This window comes from Callorhinus ursinus, unplaced genomic scaffold (assembly GCF_003265705.2).
Source record: "Callorhinus ursinus isolate GAN/ISIS: 27379988/994484 unplaced genomic scaffold, GSC_fseal_2.0 scaffold20, whole genome shotgun sequence".
NCBI classification, from domain to species: domain Eukaryota; kingdom Metazoa; phylum Chordata; class Mammalia; order Carnivora; family Otariidae; genus Callorhinus; species Callorhinus ursinus.
This window is the reverse complement of record NW_027397082.1, coordinates 28,233,130-28,255,455: the sequence shown is the minus strand read 5'-3', so window position 1 is coordinate 28,255,455 and position 22,326 is coordinate 28,233,130. Positions and strand designations below refer to the sequence as shown.

Sequence of the window (22,326 nt, the reverse complement as noted above, 5' to 3'; positions counted from 1 at the left end):
AAGAGGGATGGTACAAGTAAAGGCAGAGAAGTTGGCTAAGCACTTGTCTGATGAGAAAGAAGGGAATCGCCTTTTGAGAAGAGTTGAGACTATCTGTGGCATGGGTGTCTCCTTATTCTGATGTGTTCATATCTGCCATCTTGCTGACCCAGAGAGACTGTCCCTCTCAGGGCGAGCCAATTCTTAGAGATAGTATATGACTTGCCTGCAAGCACATGGAAACCAACCAATTCAGAGGACCACCCTCCCTGCACTCCCCTCGTCTCCTTTACTGAGCTCTTCTACTCCGGGTCACTGTCCACATGCCCTAATCATACGAGGACCAGGGATGAGACAACTAGAGACAGCACCACCCTCCACAGCCTGATGAAATAATTCAAACTAATCAGTCCTATATCTGCCTACTTAGCCTCACTCATTCCTTCCCATGGGAACCACACTAAAGGCTCTTACCCATGTTTTCCCTTTGCTCTTTGTGCCTCCTAAATGATCCCAGTGGTTCCCTGAGTGGGCGCCTCCCTTGACTGTGCCATGCCACGTCTCCTGTTTCTAAGGATCTGTGAATATAAACCTCCTTCACAACACTTCATTCCATGTCTGTGTGTCTTTCCCTACCTGATTAAAACAAGTACCGGTGCGTTCTGCAACATTCTCCTTATTTAAAGGAGCATTGTTTGGGCTGGGAATAGAGAGAGAAAAGGTCTCATACTGTAGTCTGAGAGCTCTGGTTTTGGTTTGGTGGGGAATAGAAAGCTCGTTTGGTGAAGGGAGAGACTCGGAAGTGTTCATAATCTGGCCTCTGGACTCTACTGTTGTTTGATGGTGTGCAGGTTTTTCTTTTAGAGATTCCTCAAGACATGACTATGTTACTGTGCGGAAGTCACTTATCTTTCAAAGCGATCATTAGTGTCTGAGAAAGAACAGTGAGATTATTAAAAAGAGGCGAATAAACTGCTGATGAAAACCAATGAGCTCATTTGTAACCTTGTTTCTGAAATGACAGGTTTTTCAGCCTAAGAAAAAGAGAGGTACAGGTTTCCCCTGCTATTTGAAAGTAGAATACTCCCATGAACACTTTCACAAACTGAAATGGTGTAAAGAGAAGAAGCAATTACTATTTTGTAAAAGGAAAAATCCTCTTTGGATTTCTGTCAGTTAGTGAAAACAGGTACTAAGATAGGTCTTTTGTAAAAGTGAAATGGCGTAAAGCAAACTTTTGGATAGTGGGGGAAACCTGTGTTGGGAAGACAAGGAAAACTAGTCTTTTCCTTTTAAGCAGAATCTTTTCCTTTTATTCTACTACGAAACTGTTTCTGTTGAAATATTCATGTTAATATCCTGTTTTTAAAATTCTAGGAACCCCTCTTTGGAAGTGTGGAATTAATGAACCCAAATGATGGTTAATATTTTATTGTTGAAATAACAGGGCAAACCAAAACTAATAAAATATTTGTGGTGATTACCATATTTACTAACATGTTTTTCCTACACAAATCGTCTGCAGTTAAAATGAGAACAGAAGAATCTGTGAGTTACCTGGCTCAGACGAGATAGACCTTAGCAGTATTGTCACCTGGTGCTGAATTTCCAGAAATTTCCCTTGGTAAATTGCTGTGCTTAGTCAGAGGCAGGAATGGGCCAATTTAGAGAAGAGGCTTAGGAACCCCGCTGAGAGCAGCTGATGAATTGTGATAACTATTTAACTCTTCTACTTAAGCAAATAAGATTTGGTTAAAGCCATTTCACAACATCTTTGGTAAGTCTTAAGTTTGAGAACGCTTGCTGTTAAAAATCCAGCTTCCTGAGCTACCCCAAATCATCCCCTCCTCCAAATTAGGTGTGGTGTAACAGGCGAAAGGTAGAAAAACAGAGTACCCAGGAGAAGACCTCCTCTCCCCATTTTCTTATGTGTTAGATAAAAGCCAGAGAGCCTAAGAGACTAAGACACTGAGAGAACCCGGGTAGCCATCTGAAACAACGAAACAGCTATTTTAATTCATAAAAAAGCTTCACTGTAATAGCCTTCATTATTAGGCACTCATTCTAAAGTCATTTAGGAGGAAAAGATCATGTTGTTCAGATATAGTAGAAAAACAGGAAGGCAAGCTCTCTTTTGATTCGGCTTGGAAGATTGTGTTTTTTGTTTGTTTGTTTTTTTATTAAGCTCATTTTGCAAACGGGTTTCAACCTGATTTTAACCACCCATTTTCTTCAAAAGTCTGAATTGCTGTTTTGCATTTTAGAATACAGTCATTGCCTGTAGCACTGTCTCTGTGATTGGAGGGAGGACTTTAATGCCTTCTGCCACAGATAGGTGTGTAGAGGAAAGGGCACCAAACCGGAAAAGCAGGCTGGCTCTGCCACCTAGCAATTAGGTAACTCTGCCCCCTGCCCCGGGAGGTGTCCCTCTTCTCCTCTGTAATATGGTAAGGCTGGACTAGCTGGTCCCTGCAGTCTCCTCCATCCCCAGTACACTGTGATTGGCAGGCTCAAGCAGGTAAGTTAGGGGGAGAAGAGGGAGAGGCATAAACTGAGGCAGTGAGGAGCCGGTGCCTGGGCAGAGGACCACGACTGCTGGCCAGCTCAGGTCCGCAGAGACTGGCACGATGACAGGGCGCGGGCTGCCAACTCGCAGTTTTTCAAGAGAGGCTGCGCAGCAGCCAGTCCCCTTTGCCATCCAATCTGTTCCCGCATTGTGCCCTTACCTACTCTGATCATGGAGGCTGTGGTTCCTGGACTCCCCTGGTCAGCTGGCTCTGCCTGGGTCCTGCCCATGGGAGGCACTGGTGGGAGATGGTGCTGGGGAAGAAGGGAGAAGCCAGGGTATCTCTAACTCTGCCTCTCTGCCTTGGACAATACCTCTTTTTTTTTTTTTTAAAGGTTTTATTTGACAGAGAGAGAGAGGCGGGGAGAGGCAGACGCAGGCTTCCCTTGTGAGCAGGGAGCCCGATGCTGGGATGTTGGGATCATGACCTGAGCCAAAGGCAGACGGGACGCTTAAGTGACAGAGCCACCCAGGCACCAACCCCCCTTTTAAAGATTTTATTTATTTGGACAATACCTCTTGCAGCAGAAATATCTCTGCAAAGATCCCGGCTTTTGTGAAGCTCACTGTGCCTCCAGTTTTCACTGGGTGACTCTAGTTCCTTCCTTGTCCTCTCCTTGTGCGCCCCCTCCCCCGCCAGCCCCGTCTCTGCTTCCTCCTCTCCCTTCAGCCTAGATGTGAGACTATCTCCAATCTAATCCCTCAGGAAGGTTCTGGAGCACAACTGTGACACAGAATTAGTACCATCTTGAGGCAAGGGGTTGACCAACTACAGCTCTGGGTGTTAGCCACTGCACTGCTATTCATGCCTCAGAAAATCCATCCTTGTCGCAACCATGTTGAAGCACGCGTGATTGTTTTAATCATACTAGTTGGAGTAAGGTGTGGTGAGGTCAGGGAAAGAAACCCTGAACTGGTATTCTCACAGTTCCCTGGGGAGGACACACACACACACACACACACACACACACACACACACACACATCATGCAGGGCCAACCGAGGAAGTCCCAGGGTTGGCCATGAGGCAGAGGGAGAGAAGGATGCTTACCGTGGTTTCTGGGGGGAGGAATGGGTAAGGCAAGACAAACAGGCCAATTTGAAGAATTTCAGTGGGCTCTGGTGGCACGGGCGCTGCCCCTGGTTGTCTGGTACCTGGTCCTGGGGCACTGAAGGTGGTTGTACAGTGGCCTGAAGCATCAACGCCCCACAGGGGAGGTGTTTGGGGGTGTGAAGTTAATCTGGGAACTAACCGGCCAGCCTCTAGCCAGAGCCTCAACACCACACACACGCAAAACTGCATTATAGTGACCCAAACAGACATTTCTCCAGGGAGACTTTCCTGGGCTGCAGGAAGGGTTGCTTTTTCAGAGAGATGGGGAGAGCTGCCAGGTGATGGTGGCGGCACATCCTGATGGGCAAAGGGAGAGTCTGGGGGCGCCAGTATGTATTCCCGGCAGAGGGCAGGGCTGGCCGCAGGGCCCTGGCCACACCAGGGTCCCTTCTCTCGCTTCTTCCAGCCACAGGCGGGTGAGCGGTGCTCTGCAGTTTCCCCCAGGCTCCTCAGCATGACACACGAGCGCATTTCTCTGAATGATCACTCCCAGAACATTTCCTTAAGAAAGACCTTTTGTGTTTCAACACCCTGAGTTGATGATCCTCTTTAAGGTTATAAAAAAGGATCATATAATTTGTCTCCTTTACCCAGATTTGTTCAAAGTGCAAAAGCAAACCGTAGCCCAGGAGCACTAAAAGGAGCAACATCTTATTCCCTTTCTGGAAACAGCTCAGAGAAATGAAGAGACTCACCTAGCGCTAGTTCTGCGACTGCCAGGACGAGAATCCAGACCCCTTTATTGCCTTGTTAGTGGCCGAATGCTCCTGCAAACCATTTGTCCCATTTTATAACGCACACAAAAATAAAATTCAACACGCATCCAGCATCGCGACTGTGAAGGTTGTTAAAGCTGAACTTTTATGAGAGGGACCCTGTCCTTGCCCGGTTTCTCAGTGAGTGCCGCAGAAATGGCCCGAAATCGAATGGCGCAGTGGGCATGTGCTGATGACGCTGACGTCTGTCCACGTGGGTGCTGTCCGCTCAGAACAGCGCCATGTTTGGCCCAGTCTTATGTAGCTGGGTGAACACACCTGAACTGGCACCATGGCAATTTCAAACGACTTCTCACTGATGTCTATTTAGTGTGGATGCTGCTTTAGTTAATCATCGCATCATCCCCCCTGAGCAAGGTACGCTGCTTGAAGAGTCCTTGAAAGAACACATTATCAGAAGGGCATCTCCCCTCAAAGAGGAGTCGCCCGGTACCTCTGTGAAGGAGAATGGAATGAAAGCACATTTGCACAAAGTCTGCCCCGATTCTGTCTTCAGGCTACCCCAGCTCAGTACCCTGGGGAAACGTGTTTTTGGCGGAGTGGAGAAGCCCGTTCAGAAAGGTGACCATCCAACAAGTCACATGATTGTCTGAGATCCAACCTTCCTCAAATACTTACCGGTGGCGTTGAGTATATATTTGTTGACAGCTTATCATTTTCGGTTGTTAACAATACCTTGATGTGAGTAATCACCAACAGTATCATTCATACTTTAGAGAGTAAGACAAACTCTGTTTGCAAACCTTTGGTGGCTCCCCACTGCTTACAGGACATTGCTAAATCTCCTTGGCTTGATGTGCAAGGCCCCCGTAGCATCTAATAATGAGCTATTATTCTCTCATAGCTTTTAGGCTTCAGCCAGTGTGGGACTCATCCATTCAGCAGATATGTGTTGGGCCCCACTGTGGACCAGGCACTGTGTTGTGCATCAGGGGTAAAGTGAATCAGAGGGGCACGCTCTTCGTCTTTATAGTGCCCGCTGTCAACACTCTTTCCCAAACACTCCCAGGGTTTCTCAGTCTTGAGTCTTTCTTTGCCCTTCCCGTTCCCTGACTGTGGTGTCCTCCCCTCATCGTCTCATCAGAAAATGACCCCTCATCCCTTAAAGCTTTCTGCTCTGACATTGTCCTTGATCTCCCTCCCCTCGCTACCACCATGTGTTTCTATAGTACTTATCCTATTGTAGCCTGTGTTCTCCCCTGTGTTTACAGCTCAAGAGTATTCAAAACACTCAGCTGTAAACTCCTCATGAACAGGAGTCATTCATCTTTTAATCCTGGCTGCCTGGCATGGTGCCTGGAAGATGTGTGGGGATGAATAGACATTTGCTGGACAGATGGGGACTCTGACTCCAATCTTTGGCCTCCTGGTACTGTGGTCAGCCTCCTGAATTCCTTCACATTTTTGTCCCCTAATTTATGGTGACTTATGTCTCTATTAAGTCCAAGAAAATGTCCATTTTCCATGATGTGGAACTCTTAGAATAACTTGAACAGAAGGCAATCTGTGGGAGTTTCCCCATGTTCAGTGAATCACTCACTGAGAAACATGGGGTTAATGTTCACTTAATTTTTGAGTGTATTTATTTGTTAATGTTTGTTAGTACTGTATTTGCTTATTTTGATAAGGAATCTTGGTTTCCCTTTCTGTTTATTTTTATTTTAAGCTTTCAGCAACTGCTTTGGGGAGAGTGAAAATATTTTCTTCCAAGAGAATAAAATGAATATTGTGTGGAGGATAATCTCCAAAGTATTGCTTATGTTGCTGTTCAAATGACCTACTTATTAATGTGAAACATCCTTTTCATTTCAAAAACTGTTGACTGGACCCAACTGCTTTTTGACTGCAGTGCTAGCAAAATACATTAATACTAATTATCATGGAGTTTATCATTTAAAGAGGTGGGGTATTTATTTCTGTTTTAGTCTCGAACTAAACAAAGGATATGTTTGTTCTTTTGTAGGATTTTTCCTTAAATAGTCCATAGTTACGTATTTAGTTTCATACATTAATTTGTGAATTATGAGAACTTCTTTACTTGCACATTTTTAGAATTTTGGGGATTGGAGCTTAAGACTAAACTCATCTCCATTTCTCTCTCTCTATATTTCTGTCTATAGGATCATCTACACATCTATCTATCTATCTATCTATCTATCTATCTATCTATCTATGTACCTATCATCTGTCTTCCACCCATCCGTCTAACTTCTTTATAGAACAAGAAGCAGTAGGATGTATTTTGTTTATTTTAAGCTACAGTGTTTGGATTGTTCACCTCTTAATTAATTTTGGTTTTATAGTCTAGAGTTTTGCTAGAACTCATAGATGAGTTTGCTTATCCACTGTTTCTAATCTCTGAGGAGCTACAGAAAATGGAAAAGATGCCAAAATATTAGAGCAAATTTCTGGGCAAATTTGATTCTGTCACAAAAGAGAGAAGAGAATGGAGTTTTCAGACCAAAGACTGGTGCCCTTGAGACTTATATTGGGCAGGGCTCTAGAATAAGTTATTGAAAGATGGTTACTGAACATTTAGAAAAGGAAACTTTAATCAGCAAGATTCTCAAGGGTTTATGAACAATACATTTTGTTAAACAAATACTGTTTTCTAGTTCATTAAATAGGGTTCCTCATCAGACTCTGTTTCCTGAACAATTCCATGCCAGTCTACCTTTCCTTCTGCCATTTTTGGAGCTTGAACTACCCTTCCTATATACTCTTGTCTATTGAAAGTTTATTCATTTCTCAAGATGCAACTCAATGTTTTAGTGAAGTCTCAATACCCCGAGTATTGAGTACAACTTTCTTTTTTTAAAAAAAATATTTATTTATTTATTTGAGAGAGAGAGAGAGAGAATGCATGGGAGGGGCAGAGGAGAGGGAGAGAGAATCTCAAGCAGACTCTGCGCTGAGCAGGGAGCCTGACATGGGGCTTGATCTCACAACCTTGATATCATGACCTGAGCTGAAATCAAGAGTCAGCCGCTTAACCGACTGAGCCATCCAGGTGCCCCTTGAGTGCAACTTCTCATAGAATAAGAGATGTGTATCTCTTTCCCCTTCTTTCATTGTGTATTATATTTCAGTGTTTATAAATCTGTTCTCTATCTGCTTGTTGAAGACAAAACTGGCCTGACTCAGTCCATGGCTCTCCTCTAGGATAATTTGTGAGCTTACATACATCAGGGCTGCTTTCTCCTTGAGTTCCACCACATCTTCATTTTTTTTCAGCTTCTCCTAATTGGATAAAATTAGCTCTTAAGTTACTTTTGTTCTTTCATTCTCTTATCTTCAAAGTGATGGTACTGTGACAGCAAGAAGGTCCAACATTGGTGAGAATGTCTATTTTTTTTTTTTTAAGATTTTATTTATTTATTTGAGAGAGAGAGAGAGAGAGAGAGAGAGAACACGAGCAGGGGGGAGAGGGAGAAGCAGGCTCCCCATTGAGCAGGGAGCCCGACTTGGGGCTTGATCCCAGGACCCTGGGATCATGATCTGAGCCGACGGCAGACACTTAACCCACTGAGCCACCTCCAGAATTTTTATCATTAAGCAGAACATAATTTCCATTTTCTATATCTTGTCTCTGTGCCAGAATTGTGATTTACACCATGGACACTCCTCTTGGTTATTTTATTTCTCTTCTGTTTTCTCTGTATGGCTGGGAAGCTTGCAGTTTGCTGCATTCTGCTGTTACTTTATCTTGATAGTATATACCAATGATACGTCCCCTAGTTTAGATATATCTTCTTTACATTCAGGGCCATTTTTTGCTCCTCTTTAAGGAAAAGGCCTGTTTCCCTCAATCCAAATTGAGAATACCATTCATTCACTTATGCATTCAATAAACATTTATTGAGTCCTAGTGTGTGCAAGGCACAGAGACACAAAAATAAATAAAATCCTTTTTCTGTTCTCCAGGAGCACCATGACCTCTCAGCAAGATAAATATGCAAAAGGAGCATTTCCAGTATAGTGTTCTAAGACAGTGCCAAAGAGAGGCGCAAATCTCATGGGAATGCTTAGGGGCAGTTCTGACCCTGCTTGGCTGGTGGGGTGAGATAAGAGAAGGTTCCCAGGAGTTGTGATATTCAAGCTAAATCTAGGGACCTGAGTAGATATTAGTCCTGAGTAGGAATTAGCGGTATAAAAGTGGAGGGTGGGAAAAAGGTCTTCTGGGCAGAGGGGACGCCATGAGCAATGGGGGTGGGAAGCCCCATGGGAAGCCATGGCTTCCATGGGAAGCCATGGGGATGGGAAAAAGGTCTTCTGGGCAAAGGGGAAGCCATGAGCAAAGGCATGGAGGTAGAAGCATCATGAGATGGCCTGGGAAATACAAGCTATTCGGTGTTGTTGGAACATGAAGTTCAAGGCAGGGAGTATCAGGAGATGAGGCTAGAGAGTCAATTTCGGATTGGATCTCGTAGAGTCTTGAAACTCAGACAATGAACTTGGCAGCATTCTTGTCCTGAGTTCTACCCCAGTAAGTCACAGTTACAACCCTATCATTACATTTCCTTTGTTGGGTTGAAAATGTAACTTTTCTTTGTCTATATTCCACAGATAGATATGGCTGGAGCTAGTTTGGATTGACTGTTGAATTTCCAGGAATTTTGTAAGTTGATTGTTACACAAAGTTATTATAAAAAATTAAATTATATAAACATGTAATTAGATTAAATTAATACAAAGATAATAAGGACTCAAAAACATATCACTTTTCAATTATTGTACTACATTTTACTTCACTGTACTATATAGTATCTGTACTTTCAGGGCTATGTCTATTATTTCTGTGTGGTAGACTAACTCCAATCTAGCTAGTATTCTCTTGTTGATTCCTGAATTTGCTCCCACAGTTATTATTTTTTTTCCTACATAGAAATTCCCATTATATTTGGTTTTACAAAGATCTGGGTATTTTTTCTCTCCTACCTAACTTTTAGTTTCTATCACTCTTAATCACATTGGGAACTCTCTGGGAAAATGTGTCTTTTCTCTCTTTTTGTGATGCAGCATGTTTTTTGCCCATTATTCCATTACCAGGTCCAGAAAGTGGAAATCTATTTTGCACCCCCCATCCCACCATGTAGCTACTTGTTCATTTCCCACTTTTTCCTTTGTCATGCAAATTCCCAACTGTCAACTGTAAGTTGAAATAATATAAACACCACTTAGATCTGCAAGTTCTCCTGCTTTCCTTCATGGACTTCATAGTCCTGAGAGATTTTTCTAAGCCTCCTATGGCAGAATTAGCAATTTCTGCATGCATCTATAAAAGCAGAGGGAGGGACACTGCCATGGCCTTCATATTCTCCATAGGAGGGGCTGCCAGCGGGGGTACGTGTCAGGTTTGTGAGAACCACGTCTCTGTCATTCCAAAAAAGCTGTTATGGAGGACTGAGTGCTTCTTACTACAGACCAAGAAACAGGTTTCTTAGAGCTCTGGTACCAGTTCTCTTGTCATAGAATGCATAAATCATTGCTTCTTCTCCAGGGAGATCTGCATCCTAGAGATGCAGTTTCCGTCTCCTCTTGGTTATTTTATGTCTCAGATTAGGTGTCTCTTCCTCCAAGAAGTCTTCTCTGAGGGGATCTCCTCTGATGGGTGGTGCTCCCAGGTCCTCCTGCAGCACCTGAGTTCTGACTGGAGAAGTGCCGGCCTGGCTTCCGAACTGTTTCCCACACTGCTCTGTGAGGACCGAGATGGGCCCCTTCTCTGTGACTTTATTTCTAGCTCCTGGCATAGTACCTGGTTAACGGTAAGCCCTCCATATGCATGCACCCAATGAAGCATTGAGTGAATAAATGAATGGTTTCAGGAGGTCTGGATGAGGATCCTGTTGATATAAAGACCAAGAAGACAAATGTTCTGCTGGCTAACATATTCAATAGTGAAACAACTGTCAGTATACAGGAAATTCACCCATTCCAAAAGCATTAGAATGGTGGGCACACAGTAATCACTGGCTTACTGCAATTTTGAAATTTCACTGGATAAATGCTGTCAGGTCCTCCCACTCTCAGGGTGGGGAATATTCCTAGATTAGGCTTCAGTTCTGCTCCCCTGGTGTGGCTCCCAGTTCACTGTTCTCTATAGCTCCTGGCTTCTCCCTCATAGATGTCTTTCCTTTTCCATAAATCTGTTGTCCACTTCTGAAAATGGAGTAGATATTAGCTTTCTTCCTGTCCCTTTGAGTGGATACTTAGCTTCCTTCCTACCCCAAGAAAGCTGGAGACCCAAGAACCATTTTACAATGTCAGTCTCCTCGAGCTCAGGCTAGTAATGCTTCCACCAACAGAGCTTTTTCTATAAACTTGCGGGTTTTCTATATATTTAATTTGAGTTCGTTCACTCTTTGCCAAAGGCCACACCAGCACTTCTTTTTAAGGGAGGTTTTCCTCTCCAGACTTAATTACTCCTATTTTGGGCATAACTGGTTGCTGTGGGACCATCTTCTAAGCTTTATAGAAGCACTGTGTGTGTGCGCGTGTGTGTGTGTGCGCGCGCGCGCGCATCTGAGAAGATACTTTATTTCTTCCAGAGGTTTTAAGGAGGGGTGTGCAACCAAACTCCTGATTTGATCTTTGCCTGAGGGCATGTCTTCCTGCAGTGCCCTAGATCTTTGCTTTCAGGATTCATCTTAATTTGAGAACCTCTTACTGCTTGGAAAAACTGGATATGAGAAACCACTTTATTTTCAGACTAGCAGTTTCCTGCATTTGTGGGCTATGGTTCAGTTTTGTTTGCAAATTTGCTAGTTCTCGCTTGTGTTCCTCTCTCTCATAGTACCTGGTCATAAAGAACTAAAAGCAACCAGCTGATGCTTTCAACATTCAGGCTAGAGATCTCCTTGGACAAATTCAAAGGTTATTAGATACATTTCCTATCTTCGAAGTTACCATAGAGGACAGTTTAGCCCAACATTTCATGTCTACATAATAGAGGCCACCATTCTTTAGCCTCCTTTAAGTTTTCTAACCACCTCTGTAGCTTTCTTTAACAACTTTTTTGACCATTTTCCCCAGCCTCCCTATGCCCTCTGGTTCCAAAGCTACTGCCTCATAATTTAGGTTTTTGTCACAGCAACGTGCACTTCTAGGTACCAGTTTCTGTATCATGCAGCTATTGCTGCAGAACAAACTATTCCCAAACGTGTTGGCTTAAAGAACAATCATTTATTCAGTTTTAATAATAAATGGCTCGGATGAATATGGCAAAGGGAATAGATATGAGGGTGGGGGGTGTAGATTAATACAATCTACCCCAAAGATTAAGGCTTTTTACATTGGAATTATGGAGAAAACATTTTTATTTGTCTGTTGGACAATGATGTTATTTTCTCTTCACACATTAAAAAAATGCTTTGAGAAATGTGCCCTGTTTTCTTTCTAAAAAAAAAAAAAAATCAATGGCAGGTTTTTAAGTTTGCAAAAATCAGTAAATGAAGAACTGGAGCTTAAAAGTTGTAAATCCAAGTTTGAAGCAACTAAGATTTCTACAAACTCTCACTTCAAAGGGTAAGAGAACCAAGCAGGGCAGCTTGATGGAGGAAATACTTCTCTTTATTGGCAAAAGTCACTCTGGGAACCAATGTGTTTTCTTTCTTTCAAGGCTCCTGGAAGGAATATAGAGCTTTGAAGTCAGTTGAACTAAAATCTTTGGGGAAATTAGTAAAGCAGAGGCTGAGAATGCAGAAACTGGACACGGTGGGGAAAGCTGCAGACCTTTATGACCTTATGACCTCAGGTCCAGGGAGTGAAGGAATGCAGGTTCGGGGCTCAGCCCTTCAGGGCTTTGTGGAAAAAAAAAAAAGGAAGGGTTGGAGCTCCTAATGGCAGGAAGGGTTACAAATACAACCTTTATGCCAAATTCAAATTTTAAAGCTCTTGCTATGTATATTACATATAGTAATTAGCTCATATTTTCATACCATGAAATGTTTTTGCCAAAATGTTATTGGAAAACACATACTCCACTCTTTGTAATGCAGGGAGCTAGCCAGGGGAGGCAGGACTCCCTCAGACTCAGGGGGTTCACATAATGGAAGTTGATTTCTCACTCATCACGGTGTCAGGTGGGTGGAAGGGAGGCACTGCTCCAGGCAGGTGGTTATTTGGGGACATGGGCTCCTTCCATCTTGCATCTCCACCCTGTTACAGTGGGAAGATGGTGAAAAAGAATGAGGTGGTTTTAAAATGGTCACATACCCTTGGTGGTCTTTTTATGTGCATACACTTCATATGTGCTCGAAATGGTGTCACCTTATTTCCTTCCTCTTAAGTGTGGATGTACTTAAGAACTTGCTTCTAATGAACAGAGAAAAACAGAAGCGATGACATGTGACTCCAGAGATGAGATCATAAAGGCATGGCAGCTTCCGGCTTGCATTCTCTTTCTCCGATTGCTCACTTTGGGGAAAGCCAGGTGCCACATCACAAGGACACTCAGGCAGCCATGTGGAGAGGGAGGCCCATGTGGTGAGGAGCCAAGGCCTTTTGCCAACCACCAGCAAGGAGCTGAGCCCTGTCAGGGGGCCACCTGGGAAGTGGATCCTCCAGATCTAGTCAATGGTAAAATGACACACGGTCCCCATGGATGGCGTGACTGCAACCTCACAAGAGACCCTGAGCCAGAAGCACCCAGGAAAACCACTCCTGGATTCCTGAGCCTCAGAAATTGTGTGAGATAATAAATATGTGTTGCTTCCGGCTGCTGAGGCATAGGGTGATTTGTTACATGGCAATAACTAACTAATACAGAGAGTGAAGACTCGTGCTTAAGATGGTTTTGTCCTCTGGGCCTGCAAGAAGCATAAACTACTTCCACCCCCATTCCACTGGCTAAAGCTGACTCACATGGTCACACCTACCTACTAACTACAAGAGCAGTTGGGGCCAGTAGCCTCACTGTGTGCCCAGGAGGAGCACTCGGATAAACAGCTGGTGGGTATCGGTCATGTTCAGTGAATTTATATTTGGGAATGTTCAGACCGCAAGGCGCTGGTGGCTGTTTTTCCAAACCCATACAGAATTTTTAGAGGAAATAAGCAAAGCCTTTGAAATATTAGTATTTAACATTTGTTTTAATATTTAATGTTTAGTAATAATAACATTAGTATTTAATAAGTCCCTCTTACAGACTGATGCCAAGTACGTCAGGAATCACTCAGGAAAATGTAAAGAGGCTTTGGTTTGTCTGATTTATGACTGCGGTCCTAACAATAATAAGGAACAGCAGTAATAGCAACACCGCTAGTGACAGTTAATGTTATTGAACACCCAGGCATCCTATGAAGCATTTTATGAACTACCACCACAACAGAACCAGGTTGGTGAGATTATCTCATTTTTCCAGGTGGGGAGAGAGAGACACAGCCCAGGCTACCTGCTCAGCCGCTCAGAGATACCCGGGTAGGCCGCAGGCCCAGCCCTCTAACCCGTGTGTAGTTTCCCAGAACACAGACGCTTAACCTTGGCTCAGGGTTAGCAGGGCGCTGAGGGAGGGGCTGGGTTCTGCCCAGAGAGTTTGCAGTGGCTGGCGTGGGAGGGGAGCTGACCCCGTGGGGTCAGTCCTAGAGCCCCGGGGGTCCTCCATGCTGGGGACTAGCATGAGGGCGCTGGATGCTTCAAGCACAGAGATCACCCTGACAGCAGACAGGAAGACATCCCCCAGAGGAATAAAACCATAGCTTCGCATGTTACTTTCTTCAGTGTAGCTCTGGGTAGTCTATCTGAGCTTCAGTTTCTTCTTTATACCAGAAATAAAAATTCCTACACGTGGACTTGCTGGAAGGCTTGAATGACGTGATAGATGCAAAAACATCTGGACTGTTTCTTGGTAAGATTACCCCCCCTTTTTTTTTGAGTACTTCTATTACGAGTGCCATTATTTCCTGGAGAAGAGAGGCCAGATGTGATTTATCATTATATCTTTTGTGCCTAGTACAGTGTCTGGCACAAACAATTGCACGATACATCTTTGTTAAAGGCGCAGGTGAATAAATGATGGGAGCATTCCTTCTTCTTTCTTCTTGGGAACGAGGAGAGCTCAGTTAGAGATGTACAGGCTCATAATCATCTCTTCCCTTTGGATGCTGCTCAAGACTTCACAAAATGCTTTCACACGCAAGATCTCAGGCCAGTTCCACATCAGGACATCGCCACTGCCCACTCCTGGGGCAGTGGGGGGCAACCCTTATTAAAGTACTTTGTCCAATTCAGGATTAAAGAAAATCTAACGGACTTGGAGAGGGCCCAGAGGAATGCAATAAAAATTGATTAAACAGACCTTCTGAAGAAAGGTTAAGAGAATTGGGATTATTTCAGCTAGAGCCATTGGTGGGGGAATAATAAATTTTCAAAAACAAAAGACTATCTTGCAAAACTTTGTGGTTACTGTGCGCTATTCCACTGAGGACAGCAAAGAAGGAATTTTGATGATTTTTCTGTTCGACATTAACGAGCTGCCTCTCTCACCCTCTCTGCCCATAGGATAGCAGCCGCCACTGGCTCTCTGAAAATTCTTTATTGCATTCGGACACCCTCTCAAGAGTGTTGTGATGCTCTCAGGTGCTGTGAGGTCACCAGGGCAGGACAGAGAGGACACATTTTAACTAAGTAAGAGGTTAGATTATATTCATCCCCTGACTTGGTGAGAGTCCAAGGGAGAAGACCATGAACCCAATTAGCCAGGGGCTCCAAAGGCATTTAAGGACACTACACCTTCCTTCTTTGCTGACCTCCCAAGACTTCTCAGGGCTAATTCTTAATAAATCTGTTGTATTTCGTAACACCTGCGTGAATAGCGTATTCATTTTACTCTTGTTCAATTATCCTATAATCTTTCTGGATAGAGGAAATTTTTTTAGATCAGGGCCATTTAATCGGGTGTTTGCCCTGCCACGAGGACTGTGATAGTCCTTGCCCAAGCCCTGAAGTTAACTTACGTCACCTACACCCAGCTTAATAACATAGCAGATGTTTACTGAGTGCATTCTATATGCCAGGCATTGTGTTAAGCCCTGGGAATACAATGGTGAATTGTATCTGTGTGGCCCTTGTCAACACAGGGCCCACACATAGGCTAGTGGGTGATATAGATAAATCAAGAGGAAATTGCAGGGTGCAGGGCACCTGGATGGCTCAGTCAGTTAAGCATCTGCCTTCATTTGAGGTCATGATCTTAGGGTCCTGGGATCGAGGCCTGCATTGGGCTCCCCGTTCAATGGGGAGCCTACTTCTCCCTCTCCCTCTCTTGCTTTCTTGCTCTCACTGTCAAATAAATAAATAAAATCCTTAAAAAAAAAAGAGGAAATTGCAATATAGTAGGATATGGGCTATGAGACTACATGAGAAACCAGCTGAACCCAGAGTTGAGGGTTCAAGGAAAGCTTTCTGGAGAATATGATGCCTAAGTGATCCAGGAAAGATGAGTGAGCATTATCAACTGTCATTAATTTCTTCTTTGGCCACATTATCAGTCTAGGTGTCTCTTCTTTTGGAAATAGATGTCATGACTAATCCATCCAGTCATACCTCTCCTCTCCATTTGTTATTTTTCATTTTATTTTTATACTATTATCTCTGTCATCTGACCACCACGTGCATGGTTTAGGGGTGAAGAAAGTCTTCAGGTATAGTTAACCTAGGTTACATTAATTTTAATAATCATACACTAAGAGTTAATGCTCTCTCAAAGCAGTGTGTTAGTAAAGCATCCAGGCAGCTCATATGTTAATGGGCTTCTGATCAGGGAGTTCATATAGTAAAGAACCTATATTCTCTTGAACCGGAGAGAGCCAAGAGACCCTACAGAGAACCCAGGCCGCTTCTTTGGTATTGGTGCACCATTATGGTTTTTTATTAATTATGTTTTGCTTAATAATAATCTGATTGAAGCCTCAGTGTAATGACATAAAATTTTGGAATTAAATTTGAGCTGCTCAAAGTTAAATAATCATTACAGTTAGTTTTGTAGCGAATATACAAAGGGGTGAGTGCCCAGCTTAGGGTGGTTTCTCCTTCCTTGGGATGGTGTCCACTCACAGTGGATGGGCTCCAGGAGCCTCCAGTGGTACATCTATGCTGGCTATAGTTGACAGATTCAGGGCTAGATACCTGGTCCAAGTTGGGCCAATCCCATCCCACCTCAGGGATTTTTGAATTGGGACAGGAAAGAATGTGAATCAGTCTCTCTTGGTGACAGTCACTGCAGGATACCAGTCCCAGGGCAAAAGGGGGGTGGGTAGGGAGTGAGCAAGCATTTAAGGACGTGTATGCCTCTGGCTTTCAGAGTTTCCAAGGCCCTATTATTTCTGTGTCTGTCCCGCGGTTTGGTTATGTGAGATAGGTCAGTATTTTTTCAATAAATTCCTTGTGTTCTGCTTAAGCTACATCAAGGTGGGATTTTGTCTCCTGCAACTAAGAGCCTTGGTGAAGACGGGCCCACAGTGTAGGTAGTTAGAAACCTGCTATTCTGCCACCAGGTGGCACATAGTCATGGGACAGAGCGTAAGGCTCACCTCCTGCTTTGTGAGTTTGCCTATCTGGAAGTCTCTTGGGGGCACGTAGAGTCTTAGAAGACCACACATTTGGCTCAGCTACCACTCTTCTGTACCTGCATTTGCAACCTTAACACCAATAGCAGGCAGCATACTCCCAGCCCATCAGCTCCTGTGGCTGTTTCTAGGGGCTCTGACTAGGAGGCAGTACTGTGTGGTAGTTACCCACCCAGGTTCTTCAACAGATCAAGCTTGGGATTGATTCCGGCTCTGCTGTTTAGGGGCAGCTGTGTGGCCTTGGTGCTAATTTCTCATTCCTCTCAGCCTTGGTTTTTTTCATCCTTAAAATGTCAGCCTCACTGGGTGTTGTTCAGATTAAAGAAAACTTTACATGTAGAGTCCTGGGCTGAGCACCCGGCACATATCACTGGCTCAGTAAATATTAGCAATTATTCTAATGCAAACCAAATTTACAAGTTGGAGAGAAATGTGCTTGCTCACTCAACTGGTGCAAGATGGTGGAAGAAGTCAACTTTTCGGATGCATTGTGTTAATCTAACGCTTGTATAAAAGAATACTTCGACAGCACTCTAATGCCTCAGAAGAAACCAGAACAAAAGAAGGGCACGTGATGATCGCACTGCCCCTTGTGACGTATTCCCACAGACTTGCTCTCTCCTTCTCCCCTTGGAAACACTGCTGCAGAAAACCTCCTGAAACCATGCGGTGGTCTTGCTTTATTATGCCTCACTTCAGCCAGGAATCCCACAGATCCTCTCCAGGGGGTTTAATTACCCAAACTATCCAAAGGAACTAATTATAACAACCCAAGTTGGCCCTGCGGTTCCACTTACGCGCAACAAAAAAGGTTATAACATTTTCCCTGCTCCTGTTTATTTTTTTCACAGTTTGAGGTAAAGATGACTGGTCATAAGAAGAGTTTAAGGTCAACCAGTTGTTCTTCCTGGTACTCCGTGTTTTCTTTGACTGTTGTGAAGCCTCTCCCTCCCCTATGCCCCAAACTTCTAGTTCCTGCTCCCCCAATTTTCCAAGATATTTGAAACACTATAATTGTTGAGAGTGGCCATAGAGTCAGACATATCTGAATTTCAATCCCAGCTCTAATGTGGTGGTAATAACACCTACTCCCCCTATATGAGTGTATAATAAGTGCTCAATAAATGAGAATTATTGATAATTATTATTATTGAAACCAATTTCTTCTATTAAAACACCAAAGGAATGATTCTTGAAATGTGGTCTGAGGATAACTTTCATCAGAATCACCTGGAGTTCTTACTAAAAATGTAGACTCCTGGCTCTCGCTCCAAAGCTACTCATCTCTGAGGGTGGGAGCCAGGAATCCACATTTTTTAACGAGCTCCCCAGATAATTCTTATGCACACCGAGGTCTGAGAATCACTGAGATTATGCTTGAGGATGTCAGAGGTGCAGCCAGTGTGTCATCCTTCTCAGTGGTATTTATATTTTGGCCTGAATTCCGACAGTGGGATGAGAGAATTTGGGATCATGTCTCAGGCATTGATAAGCAGGAGCAGAAAGGCTTTTATGAGCTCTAGGGACAGTGTGTCCCCTGAAGTCACACAGAGTCCCCATCTAAGGTTGACCCCATTAAGTTATTCTGCTTTTGTTGTTTGAGCCCTCAGCCTCTCAGCGGTGCTCAACTGTGGGTGGTACTGATACCCCTTGGGCATTTGGGAATGTGGGGGGCTGCTGTTTTGGTTACCAAAATGACCAGAGTGAGTTCACAGATGCAAATGTCCTGCAGTACATAAGATAGTTCTGCACAAGGAAGAGTGTGCTGTCTCATGCAACATAATGTCCTTGCTGAAGGCCATGGGCAAAGGGAGGTGAATGAGACAGTTTTCCGCCCCTGCTCACCTGTGACTGCAGAGCCCCTGGGAGTAGAAGACTGGTGACAGATGCCCAGACATTGGTCTTTGGTGCTCTGTGAGACCCGTTCTGCTCCTGCATAGAGATGCCTCCAGCCCCTCTTTGCCCAGACACTCTCCACCTGTGAGTAATGCTTCCTTCTGGACTCTAAAATGTGCAGCAATCACTGGAAATGTCTCTTGATCTGAGGCAGTGTGGCCATAAAGCTAACGAAGCTTGAGCTGTAGAGCTCTCCCCTTGGACAGACCCCTCTGAATGCTGGGAGGTATAGAGTGGGGAGGGAACGCCAGGTTGCCGTCAGGAAGCTTCTGTCTGTATAAGCATTTCTGGTCAGTTGTCAGAACAGTACAAAGTACTGCTGTAAGCCCATCATCCAGATTTTCCAACTGATAATATTTTATTGCATTTGCTCTGTTGCTCTATGTTCGTGGTCAGGAACTAGGTGTGTGCAATGTTATTAGGGTTCAGTCTCTTCCAGGATGGAAGACTTCCTGGTTTTTTCCCTGTCCTCCACATCCTTGATGACTTTAGTGAATGCAGTCCTTTCATTTTGGAGGATGACTCTCAGTCGTCTAATGTTCCTCACAACCAGGCTCAGGTCGTGCGTTCTTGATGGGCATGCCACAGAAAGAGCCACTTCTCAGGGTCTCATAGCAGGACTCTGGACCCATCCCCCTAGTGATGATGTGAACCTTGATCACCTGGTCCTATTGGTGTCTGCCATGTCTCTCCATCACTTTTACCTCTGTACTTAATTCGAATTTTGTGGGAGGTATCCCAAGATCATACCAATATTATTCCACGTCTATGATGGCTGTCAAATGGTGATTCTCCATTTCCATCACCTTTCTTACATTATTAGTTGCCATTTTACTCTAAAGCAGAGCTCATTAATATATATGGACTCATTGTGTATTGGTGTTCTCTAGAAAAATAGAACACAGATAGATAATATATATAGCTATCTAGCTAGCAACTCTCTCTTTCTTTCTTCTCGCTCTCAACTTTTTTATTATGTTATGTTAATCACCATACATTACATCATTAGTTTTTGATGCAGTGTTCCATGTTCACTGTTTGCGTATAACACCCAGTGCTCCATGCAGTATGTGCTCTCTTTAATACCCATCACCAGGCTAACCCACCCCCCAGCCCCCTCCCCTCTAGAACCCTCAGTTTGTTTCTCAGAGTCCATAGTCTCTCATGGTTCATCTCCCCCTCTGATTTCCCCCCCTTCATTTTTCCCTTCCTGCTTTATTATGAGGTACTGGCTCATGTGATTATGGAGGCTAAGGAGTCACACAACCTGCCATCTGCAAGCTAGAGACACAGGAAAGCTGGGGGTATAGCTGGGGAGGCTTGAGAACTCCAGGAGAGCTGATGGTGTAGATTCCTGTCCAAATCCGAAGGCCTGAGAACCAGGAGCACCAAGGAGGGCAGGACAAGCTTACTATTCCAGCTCAAGCAATTGGGCAGAGAGAAGGTGAATCCAACCTTCCTCTGTTCTCTTGAGGCCCTCAGTGAATTGGGTGATGCCCACCTGCACCGGGGAGGGCATCTCCTTTACTTACTCCATCAATTCAAAGGCTAATCTCTTCCCCAAACACTCTCACAGACATACTCAGAAATAACATTTATCTGGGCATCCGGTGATCCAGTGAAATTGCTACATAAAATTAACCATCACCCATGGATTCCTATTTTATTTAGTGATTTGTAATTTGTTACTTTCATTATTTATTTGATGCTCAAATTTTCCACAATTTGAACAGTGGGAGCCTCTTTGTGACATGTTTCTTTCATTCATTGACTACTTTCTTATTTTGTGGCATCGAATAAGATGTTCCAGGCTCATCTTGTACTTTCTGTGCCTCAGCCCAGACATGAGCCAGGGAGACTCGTATCCCCAAACTCTTACCAAGTAACATCTATAAAGGACAAGTACATGTTAAGAATTGATTTGTTTCTAAATTTGAGCTGTAAGCATATTAATAAATGTTAAAAACTGGAAACAAAATGCCTATCTGAAAGGAATAGATAAGGATGGGAGGATAGTGCAGAGAAAAGTTTTATGGGCCCTTGTTTCTTTCTTCTTGAATGACACCCTTACGGACAAATGTGCGCACCTTCCAGCCCTGGATCTACCCTGAGTTATCTTTTGATGTTAACTTGCATCTAGTCACTGGGTTTCCTTCTTTCTCTGGGTTGGGTTTGATGGCCGAGATTGATGAGAACAGTTCTGGCTGTTGACCTTTCCATATATCTCCACCGAGATCAACCAGAGGAAGAAGAGTGGAGACTTCAATTCTGCTTGCTGGTTGAACATAAGGAAGATTCTGGAAAAGACCAGCTTATCGTGGGCTGTTTGCAATGCCATTCCTAAAGAAACTAAAGGTAGCTTCCCAGAAAAGAGATCTGCTAATTTCATGGGATTCTGGTGGTGTTCTTAGAAGTTCCCATTGTTTCCTGCTGAGCCTTCTTGCCAAAATAATGAACTCACAACCTAGGAACTGCAGTAGGGAGGGTGGAGGGAGAGACAAGACAAATTGTTTCCTGTGAATTTTTGCTTTCCTGAAAAGATTTCAGGTTTTGCAAAGTTCTCTGCTATTTTTAAATGTCCTCACTTTAACAAGAAGCAGCCCTGGTATCATGTAATGGTTGAGTTGGTATGGTAATTGCATTACAACAAATAGCTGAGGTGCTCGGCCCATAAAACTGACCTACAACCCACTGTTCTCTTGTAACGGGGGACTCTTTAATAGCAATAGATTTTAAAGGGCTGGTATTCCTTTAGACCATTTCTTCCAGGTGTAAGTGGGGAAAAGTCTACCTTCAGGGCCCTGGGGTGGGTATGAGTAATTTTATGTCTTTGCTAAGATGAGGAATGTTATTATCCAGAGAAAATTATAATGACATAATTCAGGTAGAAATGATACAGGAAATAGTTGGGAAAATCAAGCCTTTTGTTTTTTTCCAAGCAAGAAATTAAGGTATTTTGTCAGTACTGGGAGGAAGATGAACTGAAAAATCAGTTTTTCTAAGAACACAACCCTCTCTAGAATATGGCCCAAGAATACTGGTATCTTTGGATTTATGAAATAGATACGTGAAGACACATTTCATATACATTCATTCCCCCCTCCCCTAATTTCCATTATTAACTGGAGATATAAGCTGATGGAAAAAAATAAAGCATTCATAGGATCAAGTTCACTTACATTCAAATCTTTATGTTGAGGGCATGGTGTAAGATGGACTCAGGGATAAGAAAGATGTTTAAGATCTAGCTGTGCCCTTAAATAGGTTATGATAATGGAAGGGGCCAGAGGGATTTAATACAGAGCTCAGTGTGCAACAAGCCCCAGGAGTCACACAACTAAAATGTGATGTAGGTTACAGAAGAGAAGTATGCTTAGAGGAAAGTGTGTGTGTGTGTGTGTGTGTGTGTGTGTGTGTGTGTGTGTGTGTGTGT

At 43.7% G+C, this 22,326-nt stretch overlaps 1 long non-coding RNA gene across 2 annotated transcripts; it reads left to right on the top strand.

Annotated features, from left to right (window-relative positions):
- The first annotated feature begins 12,875 nt into the window (after positions 1-12,875).
- LOC141374699 (uncharacterized) lies at positions 12,876-15,163 on the top strand. 2 transcript variants are annotated; one of them, XR_012381781.1, is made up of 4 exons: positions 12,876-13,383; positions 13,796-13,851; positions 14,200-14,278; positions 14,429-15,163. It is a non-coding gene; the product is annotated as an uncharacterized lncRNA (long non-coding RNA). The 2 variants fall into 2 exon arrangements; XR_012381782.1 differs by having other exon boundaries at positions 14,384-15,163.
- Positions 15,164-22,326: the final 7,163 nt, after the last annotated feature.